The 23446-nt window shown below is 43.6% G+C and overlaps 1 protein-coding gene across 6 annotated transcripts in view; it reads left to right on the top strand.

The window, feature by feature from the left end:
• GULP1 (GULP PTB domain containing engulfment adaptor 1) overlaps window positions 1-23446 on the top strand; it is a 1880853-nt gene that overhangs the window by 111244 nt on the left and 1746163 nt on the right. The window contains exons 2-3 of one of the 6 annotated variants that reach the window (XM_085648827.1): window positions 8694-8789; window positions 8882-8981. The exons of 4 other annotated variants lie outside the window; for them this stretch is intronic. The gene's annotated coding sequence lies outside the window, so the exon portion shown is untranslated. The remainder of the gene's footprint in view (window positions 1-8693; window positions 8790-8881; window positions 8982-23446) is intronic. One more of the 6 variants, XM_085648828.1, reaches the window with a different exon arrangement.

Raw genomic sequence — 23446 nt, 5'->3', positions numbered from 1 at the left:
ACGCCGTCATGAGTCACGGGCGAGCTGTGCTCATGACGGAGTGGTTTCGTCACGGCGCCGCCCACTTACGCTACACACCCGCACAGGCGGGGAAAAGGCGCCGCGTGGGCGGAGCGGCCGCCAGCGGCCGCAGCATGACAGAACCACTCCGTCATGAGCACAGCGCGACCGTGGCTCATGACGGAGTGGTTCCGTCATGAGCAGGGAAGGGGTTAACAACTACAGGTCAATAACTCGTCAACAAAGATGACACTACATACGCCTGACCAGAACACTCCACTACACAACTTAGGGTAGATGCCAGCCATGTTTCGGGGTGTAGCGCATGGCCCTTGTTTGTTAGATGGGTTCTGCATATTTTACAAACTCATTCTCATAAACAACATAAGATAGTGTACTTTGGTGATTCGAAATGGTTTTTATAGAGAACGGACATCGTGTTTTTGGGAGAGCCATTGTGTATGTTGAAAAGTAAATTCGCTCCGGCGTAGAATGATTGCTGTTTTCGTTTGGAGTTTAAACGTGTTTACATGCTTGACTAAGTAATCGTGTGCTGGAAGGCGGCATTGCTTAACATTTCTGTATTGGAAATTGTTCCCATCGTTTGCTTTGTTGTTCTGCTTTATAAACAGGGTGTGAACTCCATACAGTGTTTTGAGATGTACTTATCTGCCTTTAAATAAGGATTTACTGAGGGACCAAAGATTATTCTCGCCGATAATGGTGATCCACCGGAAAGTGCAGAAAGTGTGAATATGCCAACTAATTGTGCTTCATTTCACGCTTTTGCAAGCACAGCCTCTATTTCACTGGTTTCTTTACTGCCACAACGTCTGAATGTCAAAAATGAAGGCGCTAAGCCAACATGTTTTTAAAACAAAACACAATGCTTTTGCCGAGTCAGTGAGCTGTGTTGCATTTGAGTGGTTATTCCGTCAAACATATTTCAACTTTATTCTAACAAGCTAACTAGGTATATTTAGCAAACACTTTACAAATAAAATACATTTTTAAATCAAACCTTTAGATGTAGAACTTTTTTCTATTTTTTCATAAACTCTTTTATTGATTTGAAATCAGAGACTGAACAAGCAGGACAAGCTAGATCCTCACAGCATAAGGTAAAACAGAAGAGGGACTACCTATAATCAAGTACTTTGAATCTTCCCCACTAGATCGGACACACAATGTGATTATTTGCAAAGTATGCTACTATGGGCCCCAAATATTTCAGTGCTTGCAGGGGCAACCTCACACCTTGTATATAGGCTCCTCTATGCATGACCATCTGCCAATACCTCTCAGCCATTCTTCTTTTGGAGTCTGTGTCAGACCTCCAATAATTGTAATTTTTTTTAGCAACTAGACATTCCCTGCTTGCCGAGATTTACTCTTCTTCTAGACCGACCCAGAGCCTCTACTATTCTCAGAGGCATCAGCTTTGGTGATGGTCTGTGAGTAGCTTTATGACCTGTATTACGTTGTGTGATGTTGTACCGGTATCCTTAAATCATAGGGCATTTCCAGATTGTTAGACCTGACAGCCTTAGGTTGGTCCCTGCCCAACTTTTTGCCTACCTCCTTCACCTTTCTGACTTTGTTTTTACTGGGTTTAGGACTCTGTGCACTCTACCTCTGCTACCCAGTGCCAATGTGCTTGCGCTCTCTCCCCTAAACATGGTAACATTAGCTCATCCCCAATTGGCATATTTAATTTATTTATAAGTCCCAAGTAAGTCCACTACATGTGCTCAGGGCCTGTAAACTTAATGCTACTAGAGGTCCTACAGCACCTTTTGTGCCACCCACTTAAGTAGCCCTCTAACAATGTCTCTGGCCTGCCATTGCAAAGTATGCGTTGGCAGTTTACACTGCCATTTCGACCTGCCAGACCCAAAACTTCTCTTTTTATAGACAAGTGTCACCACTATGGCAGGCCGGAGATAATACAGAGAACAGGGTGTAATGTAATTAAAAGGCAAGGCATGCACTTCTAAATTTTACATGTCCCCGTAGTGAAAAACTCGCAAAATACTTATTCACTACTGCAAGGCTTATCTCTCCCATAGCATAACATTGGGATTACCTTAGTACATTCTTTAAGTGTAATTCCCAATTGTGAAGAGATGGACTTTTCAAGGTTGGTGTCTCTGGAACCACAATTTAAAATCACAAATTAAGGTGAAGTTAGATTTTAAATTGCAATTCTAAAAATGCCACTTTTAGAAATTTTCCCAAAGGCACGTAACAAACGCAACCCATCTGTCGCACTGCTAAATGGGGCTTTTTCCCCCGTAAACTGCTTACATCATCAGTATCCAGTCCTTTAACCATAGTACATCAAAATGAGTTATTCATAATTTCAACATGCTCCCTCGCACATTAATTCACTGCGGAGACAGCGTAATTCCAAGTAGGTGCTTTAATAAACATTTTCATATGCCAACTGCATGCCTATCCAGGCTTTCAACAACGGGATGTGTAACTTATTCAGGCATCCAAGTAGACTCAATATGTAGCACCCAATGCATTTTGAGCCCGTTCGGCTCTTCGTCAAGGGTCTCTGCAATAAATATGACAAGACAGATATACCAATTGCTCCTTACAAACTTACTTAACTACAAAATGACTGCACCCTCACCCCAACTAGTCCTAAATCAAAAACACTCATTTAATCAACCTAAGTGCCAGACCCCTTCCCACTAGAATAGAACCCCCCAAACACTCAAAAGTCAAACTAATGCGCTACGCGACAAAAGAATCATGCACTAAGTGAGAAAACTCCCCTGTTACAATTTGCTACTAATCTAAACTTCACATTACCTCTGCAATTACATCAAAACTAAACCCTGCTGCCAGTGAAAATAACCTCCCGAGTCTACAACAAGTCCCCATCCTTTACCTTGAAAATTCACAAACATTAACCTCCTCTCTCCATTCGCTCCAGCCTTTGCCAAACCTCCCGTATCTTTCTCTCTCAAAATGCTGCCTGCAAACAAACCATTATAAGCGGTGATTACACCCACCTGTTTCCAATCAACCATAATGTTTGAAAAAGATCAGTTGAACCCCATGGCCTCTCCCTCTGAGAACTACAAATTGTGCTAAATAAAATGAAACTCAACTTCACACAATACAGTGCCCAACCCACTCTCAAATCCTTTGCCCATACTCCATCTTCACTTAAACACATTCATATTGATAACTGACACAAAAATCCTGAACCCATCTACATTAATGACAAACGCTGCTTGATATTAGAACTAATAAGTGCCATGTGAAAAATTAACAAACGTTAACTATTTCCAAAACAAATGAATGACATCACGCTGATCGATGTTTGCGTGCTAAAATTAAAGGTGAGTAAATACATTCCCTGCAACACAAAATGCATGTTGTTAGTACAGCAATGCTCGAACAATCAAGGTATAACTGTCCCGTTCATTAAAATGATGTTCTTCATGTGACTTCTGTTCCATCACAATTTCATCAAGTCCACTCAATTGCATCAAAACATGCCTTTGTTGAAAGCCTGGATAGGAATGCAGTTGGCATATGAAAATGTTTATTAAAGCATCTACTTGGAATTACGCTGTCTCCGCAGTGGATTAATGTGCGAGGGAGCATGTTGAAATTATGAATAACTAATTTTGGTGTACTATGGTTAAAGGACTGGATACTGATGATGTAAGCAGTTTACGGGGGGAAAAGCCCCATTTAGCATTGCGACAGATGGGTTGCGTCAGTTACGTGTCTTTGGGAGATTTTTATCTGGAGCTTTGACAGGTACGGTTCACAACATCTGTTATGCACGCACATAAATAATATGGTTCTTAACACGTTTGACTACTCAAGAATTAAGGGAAGGAGTGCATTCTCGTTTATATTTCTTCTTACTTTTAGAAAGTTGGCATTTTCTTATTTTAGCCATTTGGTGCCTGCTGCCTACCTCTGATACACGTCTGAGAAGGTTGACATCTGGACCTTGTGTATTCCCCCTAGACAATCACACACAATGAGAGCTAAGGTGTGACTTGATTGGTCATCCTAGCAGGTTGGGAAGAGGAGCTGGACCCAGCCTCACTTGCACCTGAATAGGCTGTGTCCTGTACCCCAGACAAAGGGCTTCATTGCCCCCTGTAGTGAGTCTGGAGACAGGGCAGGAAGGGAAGACCTCTGTGCACTTCATAGATGTGTCTTTGAAGTCTCCCACATTTCCAAAGCGCAACTGGGTATAATTACTGGATCCCTTGACACCCCAATTTAAGTACACTTCTAGAGCTGTGAATACACTACGAGGAAGAAGGTCTGCTGTGCTGCTGAAAGACTGCTACTCTGTTGGACTGCTGCTTTGCTGGACATCCACCTTACTGTACTGCCCTGCTGCCTGCCTTCCCCTGCCTGGGTGAGAAGTATTGGACCTGCATCACTTGCACCCAGAATGACTCCAAGGCCCAGCTGGCTGGCCTCCTGATCCAAAGTCTTAGGGACATAAAAGACTTCTAACTTACCCGCTTCTGCATCTGGCCATCTGTGAATCTGCCCTCCCACATTGTGCCACCCCAGTCCTGCACCCTTGAAAGTGAGGCCTAAGGTACTTGCTTCAGCAAAACCCATGCATCTTCTGTCGAACCATCACACCGGCACCATTGCATGGATAAGAACTGGTGCACTGCCCCTGTTGCATCGAGCGCAACTGGCGCATCGCCTTCAGAACCAACACTGCACAAGGTCTCCGCATCTCCTTCGACAGCATCCTTGGAGCCACCGCCAAATATCCGCATCATAGCTCTTTGCTAATGGCAGCCGATGCATCATCGCTGCCGTGCAGATCAGGACTAGTGCATCGCTCCCACTGCTTGGATCAACATGACACATCGCTTTGGCTGTGGCCAACATCTTCAACTTTTAGGCAGCCAGGATCAAAGTACTTTTGGACAGTGAGCCTCACTTGGCCCTGTATCCAGCCCCTGCTCCACCGCAGTCGGCAGGAACTTTTCACTTTGTCCCGGTCCGGCACAACCAGATATCCCAAGTAACTACTTATTATTCTCAGCACTTTTTTTACAGTTTATTAAGTAAAAATCTGTATCTCAAGTTCTACTTTTTGGATTTTTGGATTGTTTTATTAATTAAATTGAGTTCTATTTTTCTAACCTGGTGTGGAATCTTTTTGTGTGGGGTTTTCACTAAAGCAGCCGAACCTTTAAGGGGGCTCTGAAAGAATGGATTAAATGATTTGATTAAAGCTAGCGAAATGAGGGATACCTCACTTTTCTGGAAGATTATTAATAGTCTCTGTTTTCTGATCCATCGCAGACTGTCTTGTGTCACCACATCACCCCTGAACAGTAGGTCTCCCACTTTGACAGTGTATATAATTTCGGCCATATCGAAGGGTCTCCAAATGATATTGCTCCCAGTTTAATTGACACCTCAGTCACCTTCCCGTTGGAGTAAATCCACAGGGGCATTGAGGCCCTGTCCCGGAAGAAGGCGCCAGGCTCTTACGGCATTCCCCCAGATCTTTTCCGGGACAACATCGAAGTTTGGGCCCCGGTTTTGATACCAGTATTTAACGCTGCAGGGAAGAAAGGGATGCTGCCCTCCTGGTCAACGGCCTCCATCATACCAATCTATAAAAAGGGGTAGAAGAATAACCCGCAATGCTGCTGCCCTATCTCCCTTAGTGATGCCGTAGTCAAGGTTTTGGACCGGGTCCTAATAATTAGACTTTGTTCATGGGCGGACACGAATCAAATAATATCGGAGGTCCAGTTTGGTTTTCGCCGGGGTAGTCAACCACCGAGCAATGACTCAGTCTTTATTTATTAATAAATAAATATACAGTTGCTCATCCAGGAGCCCTGTTTTTAGCTTTTAAGGACCTTGCGTCCGCCTATGACTGGGTTAACAGGAAGAATCTGTGGAACTTATCGAGCTCTTTGGGTGTCGAACCCACCACTGCTTCACTATTAATTAATCTTTATGCCTATACCACAGCAGCACTAAGATTTTCTCAGGGGGCGGGGTGGCTTACTGAACATTTCAACTGCTCCAGGGGTTTGCCGGCTGCATTTTATCCCCTGTTTTATTCACTATTTATATTAATTATCTATAAGCTGCCCTTGTGCCATTACATTCCGATTGCCCCAGAGTCGGCAGGACATTTTTGCCAGGGTTATTATATCCAATGACGCAGTACTTATAGCGTGCATAGCTCTAGGCCTGCAGGTTTTAATTGATGGGTTTGTTGACTTTATGGACCGACTGGACCTGTCAGTCAATTTTCCAAAGTTGTACGTTTTGGAAGATGGCCCTCGGACTCTTTGGTTTAAAACTTTTTAAGAGTGATCCCACACTCCTGCGAAGGTCCCGGCCTACCCCTATCTGGGAATTCTATTTGATGAAAACGAAATTGGAAAACTTTGATTAAGGGAAAGTTGAGTGACCTGAATAAATCTTAGGGGCTATTGCCAACTGCACTCATAGACTGGGATCATAGGCACCAGATGTGATTTTAAAATCAGGCTATATGCACCTCAAAGGTTTTAGAGGTAGTGAACTTTGGGGGTATACTTCAGTACATAAACTTCAGGTGGCCCAAAATACATTTTTGTGACAAATCCTTAAGGTGCCCTCAGAGCACTCCCTCCTTTTTCTTACATGAAGAGCTTAGTGTCAACAACGTAGCTGACCAGGTGGCATTTAAGCATTTGCTGTATTTGGTAAAGATATGGTCTAGAGAGGATAAGGATCTAAATTGCTTGATCATATCATACTGCTTGTCTCTTGAGCATGCTTTTAAAACCCCATGGTTACGGTATGTCAGAGTTCCTTTCTGCTCTAGGTAGGGCCGATATTACTTTCACGTGATTCAGTAAAGCTTCAGGACCTTAACACAGTAAAATGATTGTTTTTTAAACTTGCCTCTTCCCACCCTCAAAACACAGAGCTCTTGAAACCAACTGTGAGGGTGCCTGCCTTGTTAAAGTTAGTGCAGGGTAGGGAAAATTATCTATCTACCCTCACAAGTGCAAGCAACAGGTTTCTAGTTACCTGTTTTAAGTTCAATCTGCTCCACTATCTCTTGGCATCTCAGTCAGGATATGCTCATCCAAATGTGAGAGGATCTTGTGGCTGTGACTCTAGGTCTCCAAAGGACATGTTACATTTTGTCCTTTTATGTAAATATTTTAGCTTCCCAAGAAGGCAGTTTTAAAGTCCATGAAGTTTAGGCAAGCCAGAGTAGCGCCTATGTATTTACAGCTGTTGCCTAATGAACTCACACTTTGTGCAAAAGCAAATTTCTTGTGGGCCGCCTATAGATCAAGAGTTTCTAGACCCACTTGACTGCTTAATGGCTTTTGTGTCTTTGCACTGTACTTTCCTACATTCTTTTAATTACTCATGACCATGAGTTGTGTTTTATCGTAAAAATTAACTGGATTTGTAATAATGATTTTTTTATTGCATGATTGTATCTGTTATGGTTGCAATTGCTGCCGAATAAAGATTTATTTATCATTATTATTATTATTACTAGTTGCAGGTATTTATAAAACTGTGTTGTGATGTGCAAAAGCCTCTTGCAGAGTAGTAAATTACTTCACTTATTCCTCTTCCCGGACGCTCCCTAACCTAAAGATTCCTCTGCAGTCCCATGCTCTACTTTTCTGCCGCTGAGTGAAGTGTATCCTTCACCTTCTGTGCAACAGAGGTGTTTTTTGTGAAATTTAGAAGAAAAGTCCTGAACACACTCATTCAAGCATCCAACATACATGCAAAGGAAATATATATACCCAGGATAAATGCTAATGAGAGATACTTTTAGGAAAACATGTACATCAATTTATTAATACAAATGCATAAAATGTGCTAAGATTACACAAATCATAAACACAGGATTTTCTAGAATTAATTATGCATAAAATGCATAGTGCGAAAATGTGCAAAACAATACATTAAGATTAAAAGCAAGAGGTTAAAAGGGAGAGAGTACAATCAACAGAAAAACACTGTGTCTTTCAATGTTTAAATATTCATGATTTAATGTTTCTGGCTGGAACCTGGTACTGTACTGTTGATAAGTGCTCAATGGTCCCTGTCACTTCACGGATTGTGTACTACTAGAAGGGCGTCGATGCATTTCGATGGAGAATTGATAATACCATCTTTATCAAGACTGAACTATTGGACTCTCTGGGGCAGACTCGCTATATCTGAACCCATTGAAAAACGCCTATTTGATAAAACACAAACATCTAAAACGTTGCGATGGTAATCCGGTATCCTCTGTATGCAGGTAGATACAAAGTATCTAATTTTTCTCTTTTTATATTCAAAATAGGGGGGACATCTATTTTCAATTTTAGCGCGTTTAAAGTAAGTGATAACGGTGGTCTGGACTAGACGGGAGAGGGTGGCCTCTATCTAAAATTTTCTTTTCTCTTAAACATGTAAAAGGTTTTATCATTGGGCCTACGGATATACAGGTGAACCTCTTAAGCTCGCAATCTTTCAAATAGATAACAGGTTTTTAGTCAGTCGTAGACCTCCTTATAGGCACTATAGATGTGAAGTGTAAAAACAATGTATCAAATTTCAGGTTATAAATGACATAACATGGTATAATATTAATTTGACTCCAAGTAGATAATCATGATCCGTATATTCTTTCTTTCGTATTACAGATAAATTAAGTCAAATCCAAGTCAAAGGGATTTTTTTCAGCTGATTCGGGACTTCTGACAAGCTATTAACAGTCCTTGACATCCGCAGTTAATAAGGTATGCCATCAACCTGGGTGTATAGGACAATTAGGCTAAACAGTTTGTGTATCACTATAATAGCTAAAGGAGGTTTATATGTATCTTTGTAGGCCCACTGCTAATAATAGGCCGGTGACCAGTACGCAATAATCCTTGGCCAGCACCAGGCTCACTTTTCCAGCTCAGTGTATCTTACAAGAACTATACCAGGTGAGACTGAAATCAATAGGGGTTAAAAATGGTGTCTAGACTATCTTAGTCCTGTTCAGCAACTATAACCCTGTTGTACATGTATTGTAAATATAAAACCTTTGAATTTTCCACTGGTACTACAGTGAGGAAGTTGGAGGTAACTGCCCCATTCTTCCTACACAAATACCTCTAGAGGCCAATAAGCTCACCTTACATAAACAAAAGGTGAGAAAAGACTTTTTTTAAAAATAATTCAATAATATAAAAATAGTTATTTGAGACACTGTGTTACGCCTGTATATGAGTGGTATGGTGTGCCTTATGGGTTGTGAATATGTGAATGTGTCTAAGAAAGGAAGTATATTTGAGATGCCCAGGAACTATATACAAGGTTCATAAATGTGTGGGGCTATTATTGTTTGGTATATATTTTTTTAGGTTGTTTTTGTAAATCAATTGTTTTAGAAATATTAGGCTATCCGACTATTTCTAGATATGCCATCTGATAGAAAGGCTATTTTGCTGCCAATGTTAAGGGTTATTTTTTGGAAATATGATGTGGAGATCATTTTAGATAATCTAGACAATCTGAGTTTTTTGTGAAAATACATATTTTTAATTTGTAATTCATACGTTGATGTTTGTGTTTTATCAAATAGGTGTTTTTAAATGGGTTCAGATAGAACGAGTCTGCCCCAGAGAGTCCAATAGTTCAGTCTTGATAAAGATGGTATTATCAATTCTCCATCGAAATGCGTCAACGCCCTTCTAGTAGTAAACAATCCGTGAAGTGACAGGGACCATTGAGCACTTATCAACAGTACAGTACCAGGTTCCAGCCAGAAACATTAAATCATGAATGTTTAAAAATTGAAAGACACAGTGTTTGTCTGTTGATTGTACTCTCTCACTTTTAACCTCTTGCTTTTAATCTTAATGTATTGTTTTGCACATTTTCGCAATGGGCATTTTATGTATAATTAATTCTAGAAAATCCTGTGTTTATGATTTGTGTAATCTTAGCACATTTTATGCATTTGTATTAATAAATTGATGTACATCTTTTCCTAAAAGTATCTATCATTAGCATTTATCCTGGGTATACGATTATATTTCCTTTGCATGTATGTTGGATGCTTGAATGAGTGTGTTCAGGACTTTTCTTAATGCTATTTAGCTCATAGAAATTAGAGCTTTTTAGACATACCCAAATGATCAACTCTTTTTTTATTCAGTTGTATAGTACCCTATTTCTTTGGTGCGAAGGGGTCCCTCTCCTTTTTTCTGATAATTTTGTAAAAGTTAGACAGCGCATTTGATCCAGCACACAGCTTAACACTGACACTGAAGATCTGTGGAAGCACTGCCAGCCCAGCAGTTGCGGTTTCTGGCAGGATGGTGTAGTCTTGGATGGTGGAGTACCTCCGACTCAGTTATCCTTGCGTCATTGGAAGGAGGACTGCGCCGTTGGGTTTCGAAGGACCTCTTTATCATGGATGATTGAAGGGCTTCTTTACCAGCTGGATGAATGTCTTTGAAGGCCAAGGACTCTGGTACAGCAGGACTCTAGATGTACCTGGAGCGGGAGTACAAGAAGTTGTGGGTGCTGGATTTCGGGATTCACCAAAAGCAGGCGGGCCACAGATGGGTTGCAGGGCAGACTGTCACAGAGGAGAGGCGGGTGTGCCAACATTGCTGCTTCTGCTGTCAGGGCTACTAGCATCAGAGTACAGGTAAGGAAATGGATAGTGTTAACACTTAAGCCCTAGTACTCCTTAATCTGTTGATGGCCCTTGACACGGTGGACCAAATTCTTGTAACCACCCGTGTCAGGGCAGCTGGCTTGCAGGATACAGCTCTCAACTGGACTGTTTCATTTCTCAGGAACAGATCTCCAGTCAGTCATATGTTTTCCTTATAACACTCCGGAAGTCCAACCGAACTGTGGGGTGCCACAGGGGTCGTCCCTTTCTTCTCATCTTTTTAATCTTTATATCCGCCCTATTATTCACTCTCAAAAACAGGAAAGTTAACATTTTCAATTAAGCTGATGATATGGAACTCCTCTTTACAATCAATGATACCCATAACTCTACATCGCATTATCAAGAAACCATGTTGTTCTTTCGGGAATGCATGAACAGCAACCATCTGAAGCTCAAGTTCGATAAAACAGAGATAGTACTCACCAAAAATAGGCCTGATCTCTGTAACCCCACCTTCTGGCCTAATCTGGAAAAAACCCTAGTCTTTATCATCAATGAGGAACTATCTCTAAAGCAGCAGATTGGCGCTGTAACCTGCTCTAGCTTCTTCCAACTACGGCGGATTAAAAAAATCAGGAAATGTCTCACTACAGACAAGTCATACTGGCTTTAGTCATGTCAAGAATTGAGTATGTCAACTCCCTTTATCTGAATACCTTATGCGCAGGCTCCAGTTGATTCACAACCAAGAAGCTCGGATGATTCACCAACTTCCCAAACATTGTTGCATGTCTCAAGTTACAAAAGAGCTCCATTGGCTCCCAGTCGCACAGAGATCTGCATTCAAAGTGTGTTGCACCGTTTTTAAGGTGCTACATATAGACATTCCAGCCTTCATCAAATCTCGGATCATCAAATACTCCCCTACTAGAGACTTAAGATCCACTTATCTACGCTACTTAAACATCCCCCAATTGAAGAACAGGACAGGTGGTATCTGGTTCTCAGTTGCTGTTCCCCGAGCTTGGAACCCGTTGCCTCTGGAACTTAGGACCACTTCCAACTATGTAAAATTCAGACAATTATTAAAGACCTACAAATAAATATCTTAGCTGTGCTGTACTTAGCGGCAAGAGACCATTTGGTGAAGCTGCTTTAACATAACCTAACATAACATAACAGGCTCTCAGGAGTGGGGCGGTTTCCAGGATCAGTCGCTGTACTGAGAGGATCCCTTGAGGTGATGGAGGCGTGCTGCAAAGTTTCTTTACAGTATTGAGTCACGTCGACACAATTGCCGGTCCTTAACCTTCGCGGTTCTTTACCGGCAGTTGCCGCGGATTAGAGCCTCTAGCCCAAAGAGAGATTCTTGGCAATTTGCAGAAGGCTAGATGGCTCTGGGGTTTCTTGGAGGCCTCACAGGTGTTGGGAAAGACAGCAGGTTGCAAAGGTCAAATCTTTAGCAGTGGCGGGGGTTCATGCTAGTTTCTTCTGCGTTGGATCTCAGTTCTTGAATTGCAGTTGTCTTCTTCTGTCGTCTTTTTTTGTCCGTTGAATCTGGAGTCAGGTTCTCTGGGAGCCACCTAAATACTGAATTGAGGGGCATTTTCAGAGGAATACGTAGTAGTTTATTGGCTGCCTACCTGTAAGGTGCCTACACCCTGTTTATGTTCACCCCACATGGCTGGTGGGCGTACCCTTATTCTTAATAGACTATTATCCCTCTCCTCGAGATGGCGGATAGTGAAAAGTGGGGTTTACATTACCTGCCCTACGTGAGGGTGGTCCAGGGAGAAAGTAGATCCACCTCCTACTCTTCCTAATTTTCCCGCCAGTCCTCCCGCTGAAAGTGGAGGAAGACTGAGAGGTTCACCATCTGCTTCTAACAGCAGAGGCCTGGGGGCAGCGTTCAAAGGTGGCATGTCCTTTGAAGTTCCCACTTAAGCCGAGGCAGATCTTGCAGGGGGGAAGGTGTGACCACCTCTGCCCAGGACAGGCATGGTCTCTTGATCCCAGGGCTCCAGAAACATGTCTGTTGATGGCAGGCTGGCTAAAACTAGACAGGGACAACACAAAGTAGTCAGTAGGTTTCTGAGGACCCATCTAGCAGGGTCTTTTCTGTGAATGTATTAATAAATCCAATACTGACATCAGCAAGGATTTACTAAGATAAGATGTTTGGTACCAAACATCTTAGAAATCTGTAAAGCCATCTTGGAGCTGGGAGACTTGCGCTGACACGAATCCAGCCCATGTGCTCTTTATGGCTTCGATGTTCACATATAACACCCAGAATGGACTGGACATTGTAGGGGCATATCTGCTCATGCTTATATGCCTTCACATAGGATATAGTGCACCCTGCCTTAGGGCAGAAGGCCTGCCATAGGGGTGTCTTACCTATATCGTATGCAGTGTAAGGGTGGTGTGGCACACGGGGCTGTGTCAAAAATCAGCTTTTGCATCATTACACTCCAGTCAAAATCTGCACAGCCATGCTGACATAAGTTACTCAGGTAATGAACTAAACTCCAATTTTCTTCCTTCTAAACCATGTTTATTCTGTGGTCTTCAGTGCTTTTTTGTTTACAATGGAGGCAACCTAATTTCAAGCTTCACATGTAGCAGACATGCCCATCCAGGCTTTATCCTGCAGCACGATGGAATTAACAATACATCTTGGTTCACCATGAAGATATTGAACCAATGTTTTTCAGACTCTTCTTGAGGGGTAACTGAAATATAAGGAAAGCCCATTTACCTTGTAGAAAATCTTAGGAGACAGAAACCTAAACCAGCCATCAAAACATGCAGTCCAGTGCCTGAATGTGCAGCAAGCATTACCATATGTGCCTATGTGTACTGTAAAATCCATGCAAAATAAAATAGGAATTACAAAAATGACAAAAACATGCATGCTCCTGAATCAAAATATATGTGTTGAAATGCTGTTAACTCATAATAAACAGTGCTATGTGCTCAACTCAAACGGAAAATACTATTATACTAAACGCGTCATAAGCTTTGTAACAAACTTACTGCGCCACGGATGCAACAATGACGTTTTTCATTTCTCTGTGCCAAAACCGGCTGCTTGACTCATTTGGTTAGCATTCATGTAACCAACAGAAAGTGTCCATAAACAAAACTGCACATTTTAAACCCATTTGAATCACCACAAGTGCAACCAAGGGCTGTGTGCCATGTCAACTCTTTGGTTTGTCCTGCTCCTGAACACGCAGCCTGTGATAGCAGCACTGCCTGGTCCGGGCGAGGAGTCCCCAGGGGATCTTCTTCTGTCCCTATGCTCTAGGTACCATTTACTGGGGCTTACAGGTAAACATGAGTAGTGCCAATAGTGGTACAGTTTTTGGGGATGGAGATCTGGCACTGGGAACCTGGTTAGCAGGGACCCAGTGCACGTACAGTTTGAAGTTACACCAGACATTAGGCAAAAAGTGGGGGCTAACCATGTCAAAAGAGGTACTTTCCTACAGCCTGTCACAGAAGGGGCCCTTCAAAGATTGTTCCTGACATGTAATGGGCTAATAACGTGAGTGGGCATTCATAGTGTAGGTCTGTAATGTTTACTAAAAGTAATTACTCTGCTGCCCAGCAGGAGAATCAAAGTCTACCCAACACAATAGATTAACAGTGATTGACCCCATGTCTGGGAAAGGAAGGGGTAGGAAGGACAACTGCATCAGTCAATTAGTGTGTCACACTGCACCTGGACTGACACAGCCCAGGCCCACTGGATTGAAGGAGGAGGGCAGACCCCTGGAGCCAAAACAGGAGCAGGGTCACCTTTATAGTGTTGTTGGGAAGGGATCTGGCAGTTGTGACCCTCAGGGGAGCTCTTCTCACAGACAACTTGAAGTCACCATATTGGATTGACCTAGATCGCTGTGCAGTAGGGTTAGACAGGGGTGAAGTGATGACATGGTCTCATAGCATTGGACAGAGGTGCTTGACTTTTAGAACTTCCCACCCCCACTTTAAAGCCTCTGCTCAAAGGGAAAGGAGTTGAGAAGACACTGGATCTGAAAGTGGTGACATGAAAGAATGCCCTGTTGGAGAAATAAGTCAATTGATGCTTTCTAAAGATGGACTTTGTGTCTTTGATCTAGCTGACCCCCAGTACTAGAATTGGTCTCTTCATGGCCAGTGGCACTGGACCCCTTATGCCGCCTGAGGAACAAGTGGAGGATAGGACCAGCTGTGGGGCCCTGGATGTTTCTCCTAGGTCTTCCGTAGCTTCGGATTTGACTTAGCTGAAACACAGATTCCCTTCAAGAAGCCAGGAGGCTGTAGGACCAGTGGAGTATGGCTGAGCAAGTAGAAAAAAGCACGAGAGATCTGGTCTGGCACAAGAAGTAATAAAACCAGACTTCCCAACAGACAGCACCCTTTAGAGGCAAGGAAACCTGAAGAAAATGATCCTGGGGGCTAGAGATGATCCCTAGGGGCTAAATTAGCCCAAGATTGTCCTGATCAGTCCTAGCGGGGCATCGAAAATCTCCTCCAACTCTCACTGTATATTCCTTGAAATACCCCCAGGATGGACTAAGGCCTGGGGGTTGGTGCAGCCTCATCTGTGTAATCATTATACGGAGAGAATGGGTTTTGGGGCCCCTCACCAAGATCTCTGTTGGCTCTGGGGACACCATCTCTTGGCCTGGGGACAGAAGACAACACTTCAGCTGAGCCACCTTCCTCTCCCTGTGACTGTGGGGATTGAGGGAGGCACAGCATGACAGCAACCTGTCCTCAAGGAATCAGGCGCGAGCATGCATCCTGAATCAGCATTAAATAATGTCAGTCGAGCAGCAGAGGAGTGGGAGCAGTGCTCTGCCAATGCCTCCAATACAGAGTGGAGTGTCATTGAGTGCATTATTGTAGAGTGGTGTGGCTTAGAGTAGAGTAGAGTGGACTGGCGTACAGTACTGATGAGTAGAGTGGTGTGGAGTAGAGTAGAGTGGACTGGAGGAGTGGAGTGTCTTGGAGTGGAATAAAGTACAGAGGCATTGTGTGGAGTGGTGTGGAGTATCATGGGGTGGCGAGGAGTGGTGTAGAGTGGAGTAGACTAGCATAGAGTCTATTGACATTGAGCATTGTAGAGTGCATTAGTGTTGAGAGGAGTGGTGCAGAGTAGAAAGGCATAGAGTGCAGCATCTTAGATTATAGTTGTGCAGACTGGAGTAGTGCAGAGTGCATTGGCTCAGAGGGACAGAGCAGAGTGCAGTAGTGTAGAGTGCAGTGGCATAGAGTGGCATAGTGTAGCGTAGATTGTAGTGTCATAGAGGAGAGCAGTTTATAGTATAGTGGTGTAGAGTGCAATGTTGCAGAGTAGAGTGGCGTAAAGTGGAGTGGCTTAGACTGGAGTGGTGTAGAGTGTAGTGGCGAAGAGTGTAGTGATGCTGAGTAGAGTAACTTAGAATGAAGTGGCATAGAGTAGATTGTTTCAGAGTGGAGTGAAGAAGAGTGGAGCGGTGCAGGGTAGAGGGTAGCGCAGCGCAGTGTAGTAGAGTAGAGTGGAGATGTCCTCAGCAAACCAGACAGCTGTGCTGTCTGGTAGGCTTCAACCTAAAAAAGGCATGTTCATGCCCCCGGTGACAGCTGTGGCACAAACCTACTAAAAAAAAGACTCTCGGACACATGAATCAATCAAGTGCTTTGACAATATTTATAATTGAATGTGCATTGTTTTACAGTAAAATCAATGCTTTTGAATGATAGTATCACCCCTGATTAACTTCAGTATGGCGTATAACATGTATTGCCTATTGGTACTGTGTCTCAGTGGTGCTGCAATGGTGAGATATAATGTGGTGATGCTTTTATTAATGTTATGACACCCTGATAAAACCACTAGGCCTGCCTTCTTGATAATGACACCTCGTTACATTGAGATACTGCATCTAATATAGGTGGGAGGTATTGTGATAATAGAATTTTGGATCCACTAGGGGTGTAACGTGATATGAGGGTATCACCAAAGATATTTCCATCTAAATGATGCTTTATATTTGTAGTTAATGTTTAGCATATTGTAGAGTGTGTATGTGGTGTGTGTGTGTGTGTGTGCGTGTGTGTGTATAACAAAAATACTTTTCTTTTAAATAAGAAAAAACTAGGACTGAACAATGATCTATTGAGTGTTGTTGTTGAGTACAAGTAAGCTTGGCTTACTAGCCCACACAACCTCCCTTGAGCAGGCCTTGCACTGCTCTGCTTTGCTACCCTGTGTCCAGTGCTACAGTATAGGACATGGTTCTCGGTAAAGGGAAGATGTGCAATTGTTCCTTGTGAAGGACTAACATCCATCTCCACTAGTAACACATTTTGTTTACATATATAAAGAATTTTGGTCGTTGTGAACCTTTTTCTCAGGTCAATAATACCTAGGATAGAGAGGAGCAGTTTGCTCCAAGCCTGAAGATTCTTCTGTGGGTTCCACAGGAGGCAATGTATATGGAGTTCCTAATGATTCCCAGTTCTCAAGTAATGTAAATACTTGGGTATTGAATGCAATCTGTTTGAGTGTGTAGTTTGTTTTGCTAGCCTCATGCAATTTCTCTTCTATTATTTGGATTATACTCTAAAAGTCCTGAAGCTTCTCTGCAAAGCTGTAAGATTTCCCTTGCCATCACAGCAGTTCCAATTTGCAATTGGTTCTATGGCTAGAGCAAATAAGGTGGGGGTAGAGTGCATCTCTGCCTAAGGCATCTTACTGTTGGCAAGGGATTCAACATGATACCATGAATGCGGACACATGCTTGTGGATGTCCTTCTAGCGTGGTGATTTATAACAGAAACCACAGACCGAAGGTCATTTTATCTGGTACTTGGTAAAGGAAGTAATAGTGAACTGAAGGAGTCATAAGCTTGTTCATTGTCAATCTTTGATAGCACACTGGGCTCTGAGAATTTGTGTGCCTCTGCCATCTGGACCTTTCTGATGCAATGTTTAGTAATTCTTCTCAGCATAAAGCTATTTTGGTCAGAACCCTAGTTAGTCTGGTAATTATTATTTTGGCTAGAGTTTGGACTTTATATTACTGAGGGATTTGGGTGGTGTGAGAAACATTGTTCTGAAGGTATAATAGGTTTCAATATGATTGAGACTGTGGCCCTTTCCGGGCCCTCTGAAAGGGATCCTGCCTGCACAGCTTCTTGGAACATATTTAGTGGGAGAGGCAGCAAATTCCTTGTGGAATTCAAATGGGAATTCGTTTGGCTATGACGTCTTGCCAGCGCGTGCACCTGTTATGGGTTCAGCGATCTTGTCAGTGGCGTAACAAAACATGAGGGACCCCCCCTGCAAAGTACATGCAGGGAGCCCTCCAAGCTCTGGACCCAGTCCGGAGCTCTCTGCTCAGGGACCTGTCAGCGCCAGAGGCTGCCTCCGGAGCTCAGGGTTCCACCCCCTCACCGCTGAGGGTTTTATATGTCTCTAACAACCAGTCGCATGAGGCAGGACTCGTTATGTCATACGCCGTGATAGTCCAGTAATGGAGTTTGCCCACAACCTCTCATGCATAGTGCTTAATTTGTACCAGTGCTTGCTGGTGGTCAGCACCAGAACTAATTTTTGAGGTCTGCAACTAATTTATCATCACCTGGTTGATCTAGAGCAAGACAGAGAAAGGCAGAAAACAGTGAAAGAAGGAGGAAGGGATAAATTGAGAACAGTGACAAAGGGAGAAAACAACAATGAAAAAATAGCCAACAAGAGTGAGGTGAAAAGACAGGAAGTGTAAGAAAGAGGCATGTGGTGGAATCAGGAGTAGACTGTATTGGTATTCGGCAACATCGCCATTCAGCAGCAGTCTACTAAGAAAAACAACCTGGGGAGCATTCGTGTTTGACTAATTAAGCACAACTCGTGTCTAATTCCACTCACAAACTTCATGGTGTGTCTCTGAAGTTCGCAACAGCATGGAGGATGTTTACACCACATATATGCAAACACAAATTTCCAACATGTAGAGTAGGAGGAATACAGGACAGTCCATGATCAAAAGGCTGCAAGTGGAATAATACTTTATTTCAGAAATCAGGTAGTCAAGCTAAGAAACACATAGTGGCACATTAATTTCTATAGATTGACAGGACTAACATACTCAAGGCACAGTCACACTACAGTGCCAGTTCCAGTTTATTACCCATGTGCAACGAAATTGGCAGGATTATTTGTAGTAACTTGACAGAGTCGTACAGTGACTGCAATAAAACCTATTGTTCATCTCTGTGGCGTTCATTACGAATGCCCAGATGGAATAATTTTGGGATAGACTGGAGTTCACAATTTAACAGATATGATCATTATTGCCTTTTCTACATTCAGCCTTTCAAAATGCGGAATAACGAGTCTTTTTGTGCTTTCTGCATCAAAAGCTGAGTGTCCTGGTATTTCCTTGTCATTTTCCTGCCTTTTTCATGAGGTGAGTATTGAAGGTTTCACCAGGAGGAAACTGTGAGTGCCGCAGACTTTATAGGTGTAGTAAACTCTGCACATCTTTTGATTGCTACCGCTGAACATGCAGGCTTTGCGCAGGAGTCACAAAATTATGTGGCACTCTCAATAGATCCATCCAATGCGGGATCCTGCGTCAGTTGCATCTTTGAGTCGAGGACTTAGATGCCCCCTCGAGTTTGCCCCGAGATTAAGGTGACACTGATTACCTGCCATTGCGGGTAATACATCTACCAGTGGATCTCTAGCCAAGTGGCAGTCCACTCCAACCACTGGTTTTGTATGCTACCACATTTTTATGGTTTATTATGTTTTCGATATGAGCCATACTACATATCTCTCACTTTGGTCCTGTAGAAAGCTGCCACACCCCCATGAAGGGTATAAGGCTGAAACATGTCGACCTTCAATGTTCTATGGCAGGCTGAATACCCTCCTGTCGTTGTTTGTTTTTAACCCTGACCGTAGGACACCCCAATAAAAATATTGGTGTACCTTGGAGTTAATTTTATCTCACGCACACCTTCCTTACTTCTCAGTCCTCACCACACGCTGCTCATCTACAGGTTTTACGATACCTCTTTTGAAACACTGAAAACATCCCTGAGCGCCTCCCTCTCAGAGAGGAGGTTGTAGCCTGCATTGTGACTAAGTTCACAATGCGAGGAGGTTACCCTATGATGAAGCATACCACCAGCGGGTGGGTGAGGGAAACCATCCTATAAAAGGGACACACCAGCACTCCTCCATATCACTTAGAGCCAGGGGCCTTATTTGTGGCTTTTGACTGCCAATACTGTCCCATATATTTAAGACAAACCTATTTCCAACTCATATGGAAGCCAAGAAAATTAAATCGGGACCAAGACAGGAGACAATTCGCACTTCAGAATTACTCAAATTCTTCTGAGCAGTCTTTTGTTCATGACAAAGGTTATTCATCTTTCTTTAAAACAATCCGTTATTTCGATAAAAGTTATATGATAGAAACCTTACATTGTAAAAATATCTTTACAGTGATTTTAGATACCTACTTTAATTGCAATATTAATTTAATGACTTCTCACTGGATGACATATATGATTTGTACTCTTTGTACATTTCTCCATTTGAATGAAAGTTCCTTAGATTGTATATGAATTTTCATTAGTTAACGTTGAAAACTGATAGACTCTAAAAGAAGAAATCTGCACAGCATGTCAAGGCTCAAGATACATTTATCTTATGGCCTGGCTATTCAAAACAGGCGATATGACCTCTAAGAGTTAGAGAGCCAGAGGGATCCAGACGATGGGGAAAAGTGAGGGAACAGGCGGGGAGAAAGAACCGCAGGGTGAAGTGTCAGTGCTCTCAGGGGCAGTGTAAGCAATGCAGGTTGGACTGGGAAGGCTGCACTTTGCAGTGGGTTTGCTTTGGAGGGTAAGGTCTGTCGTGCAGAAATAGTGCTGTGGGGTGCAGTGCAGATGGTGTGGGGTGTGATGTCGGATGCAATGTGTGAACTGTAGGGAGCAGTACGAGTGGAGGTTTTGTCTTCCCTGCTCTGTCCTCATCTGTGTTTGAGAGAGTATGGTACCCCTGCAAAGATGCCGCAGCAAATTAACCCTCACTGCTGACATCTGCTGTGATCTGTAAATCATGAATTCTAATCTTGCCAATACCGACTTAGCCTGCAGTACATCTTGGGTTAGTACATTTCGTACCATTCGATTGGGTAACAGTCACACATGTGATTTATATTTGGAAACGGTAGATGTGGGATTGAATCACTTTATTAAACATGTTATCACTACTACAGAGCCCCAGATTTTCCACAGTGTTAGGGCTCCCTGAGCTGTGCCCTCAACACCTGTTTTCAGTGTATGCACACACATGCACACCCACCTCACTCCCTGCTGAGCCGGTGGTCACTTCCTCCTCTGACCTGCTTCACCTTACAGAAGTGCTGATGGTCACTTCCTCCTCTGACTTACCCTGTGTTGGGGAAGTGCCAGTGCTCACTTCCTCATCTAGCTTTCCTTGCCTTAGGGAAGTGCCGGTGCTCACTTCCTTATCTGGCTTTACTTGTCTTAGGGAAGTGCCGGTACCCACTTCCTCCTCTGGCTTACCTTTGTTAGAGAAGTGCAGGAGGTCACTTCCTCATCTGACTTATATTGCCTTAGGGAAGTGCTGGTACTCACTTTCTCCTCTGACTTTCTTTGCCTTAGGGAAGTGCCAGTGCTCACTTCCTCGTCTAACTTGCCCTGTCTTAGGGAAGTGCTGGTGGTCACTTCCTCCTCTTAATAACCTTATCTTAGAGAAGTGCCGGTGGTCACTTCCTCCACTGGCTTACCTTGCCTTAGAGAAGTGTTGGTGCTCATTTCATCCTCTAACTTACCTTGCCCTGGGGAAGTGCCTGTGCTCGTTTCATCCTTTGACTTCCCTTGTCTTGGGGAAGTGCCAGTGGTAACTGCCTCCTCTGACTTAACTTGCCTTAGGGAAGTGCCAGTGCTCACTTCATCCTCTGACTTACCTTGCCCTGGGGAAGTGCCTGTGCTCACTTCCTCCTCTGGCTTACCTTGCCTTAGGGAAGTGCCTGTGCTCACTTCATCCTCTGGTTTACCGTGCTTTAGGGAAGTGCTGGTGCTCACTTCCTCCTCTGGCTTACCTTTGCTTAGGGAAGTGCAGGTGTTCACTTCCTCCTCTGGCTTACCTTGCCCTGGGGAAGTGCCTGTGCTCACTTCCTCCTCCGGCTTACATTGCCTTAGGGAAATGCCTGTGCTCACTTCATCCTCTGGTTTACCGTGCCTTACGGAAGTGCTTGTGCTCACTTCCCCATCTGGCTTACCTTTGTTTAGGGAAGTGCAGGTGTTCACTTCCTTATCTGGCTTTCCTTGCCTTAGGGAAGTGCCGGTACTCACTTACTCCTCTGGCTTGCCCTGTTTTAGGGAAGTGCCGCTGCTCACTTTCTCATCTGGCTTTCCTTGCCTTAGGGAAGTGCCGGTACTCACTTTCTCCTCTGGCTTACCTTTGTTATAGAAGTGCAGGAGGTCACTTCCTCCTCTGGCTTACCTTTGTTAGAGAAGTGCAGGAGGTCACTTCCTCATCTGACTTATCTTGCCTTAGGGAAGTGCCGGTAATCACTTCCTCCTCTGGCTTGCCTTGCCTTAGGGAAGTGCTGCTGCTCACTTCCTCCTCTGGATTTCCTTGCCTTAGGTAAATACCGGTGGTCACTATCTCCTATGGCTTACCCTGTCTTAGAAAAGTGCTGGTGGTCCCTTCATCCTCCACTAGCAATCAACTCATCCCGAATGGCAGACCTAGGTGCATCTTTTGGACGTGGGAATGTGTAGACCAGCATGGTATGTATACGGCACACATCTGCAGGGCAACTCAGGTAGCATTATTTAAGTTGTTGGCTCGAGTTCCCTCTGGACAAAAACTAATTTGTAAAAGAAAGCCCTTGACTGACTGCGCAGGTGGATGGACATTGTTAGAGAGTTCACTCACAAACTAAGCGCTGCGTCCCATAACACTAACCATTCCCCGGTGGTGATCACACACAACATGTAAACACTTCACACACAGGAACAAACCTACTTCTAACCACACACCTCACACAGTGCAGCGTGCTACCCATGGAGGCAAGCGCTTCAGAGCCCCACATAGGGGTAGTAAGCGCTATATACATTTTCTAGTACAATACATATGCACTCTCATTTGCACGAGTCCTGCTGTGTGCCGTCAGTGCCTTGGCGCCTCCCTTTGCACACCTGCTTTGTAAAGTGGCAGCAATGTGCAGCTTTTCGGGCCCTACAGTTGCTGGAGTGTTAAAAGGTCACGAGTCAGGTTCAAAGGGCTGTTGTTTCAAAGCTGCAGCTCCGTGAGCAGAGTGTACATCTTAGCTTCATTTGCAAAAATGTATTGATTATCGGACGTCTACAAGTGGTGTCATGTTCACTGTGCTTCTTCAACTGCAATAAAAATTCCTTCTTCGTAATAATAATGGTCGTCATTTCAAATCTGCAGGAGTAGGAATACAGATTTAATGACAAGCACACGAGGTGTCCAACGTTCGATGAGGGGGCGTTAGTAAATGATAACTAATAACCACACGTTGCAAGAAACATTGATTTACGTTTTTTACCTTTTATTTCATCAACAGTCTAACAATTTTTTTGTCGATAAACATATGGTTGCTGCCCCCCTTTCCTAGGGTCTGAGTGTCCAGCAGCATGAACCATGCTACTGCAGGCTATTTGGAGGGGCCCCCTACGGACTCAATCTGGTGCGGTGCTGAGGGGGGCCCTGGAGATTGGGGG

The sequence above is a fragment of the Triturus cristatus genome, chromosome 3_2 (assembly GCF_964204655.1).
Source record: "Triturus cristatus chromosome 3_2, aTriCri1.1, whole genome shotgun sequence".
In the NCBI taxonomy this organism is placed as follows: domain Eukaryota; kingdom Metazoa; phylum Chordata; class Amphibia; order Caudata; family Salamandridae; genus Triturus; species Triturus cristatus.
This window is presented reverse-complemented; position numbering and strand designations above follow the sequence as displayed.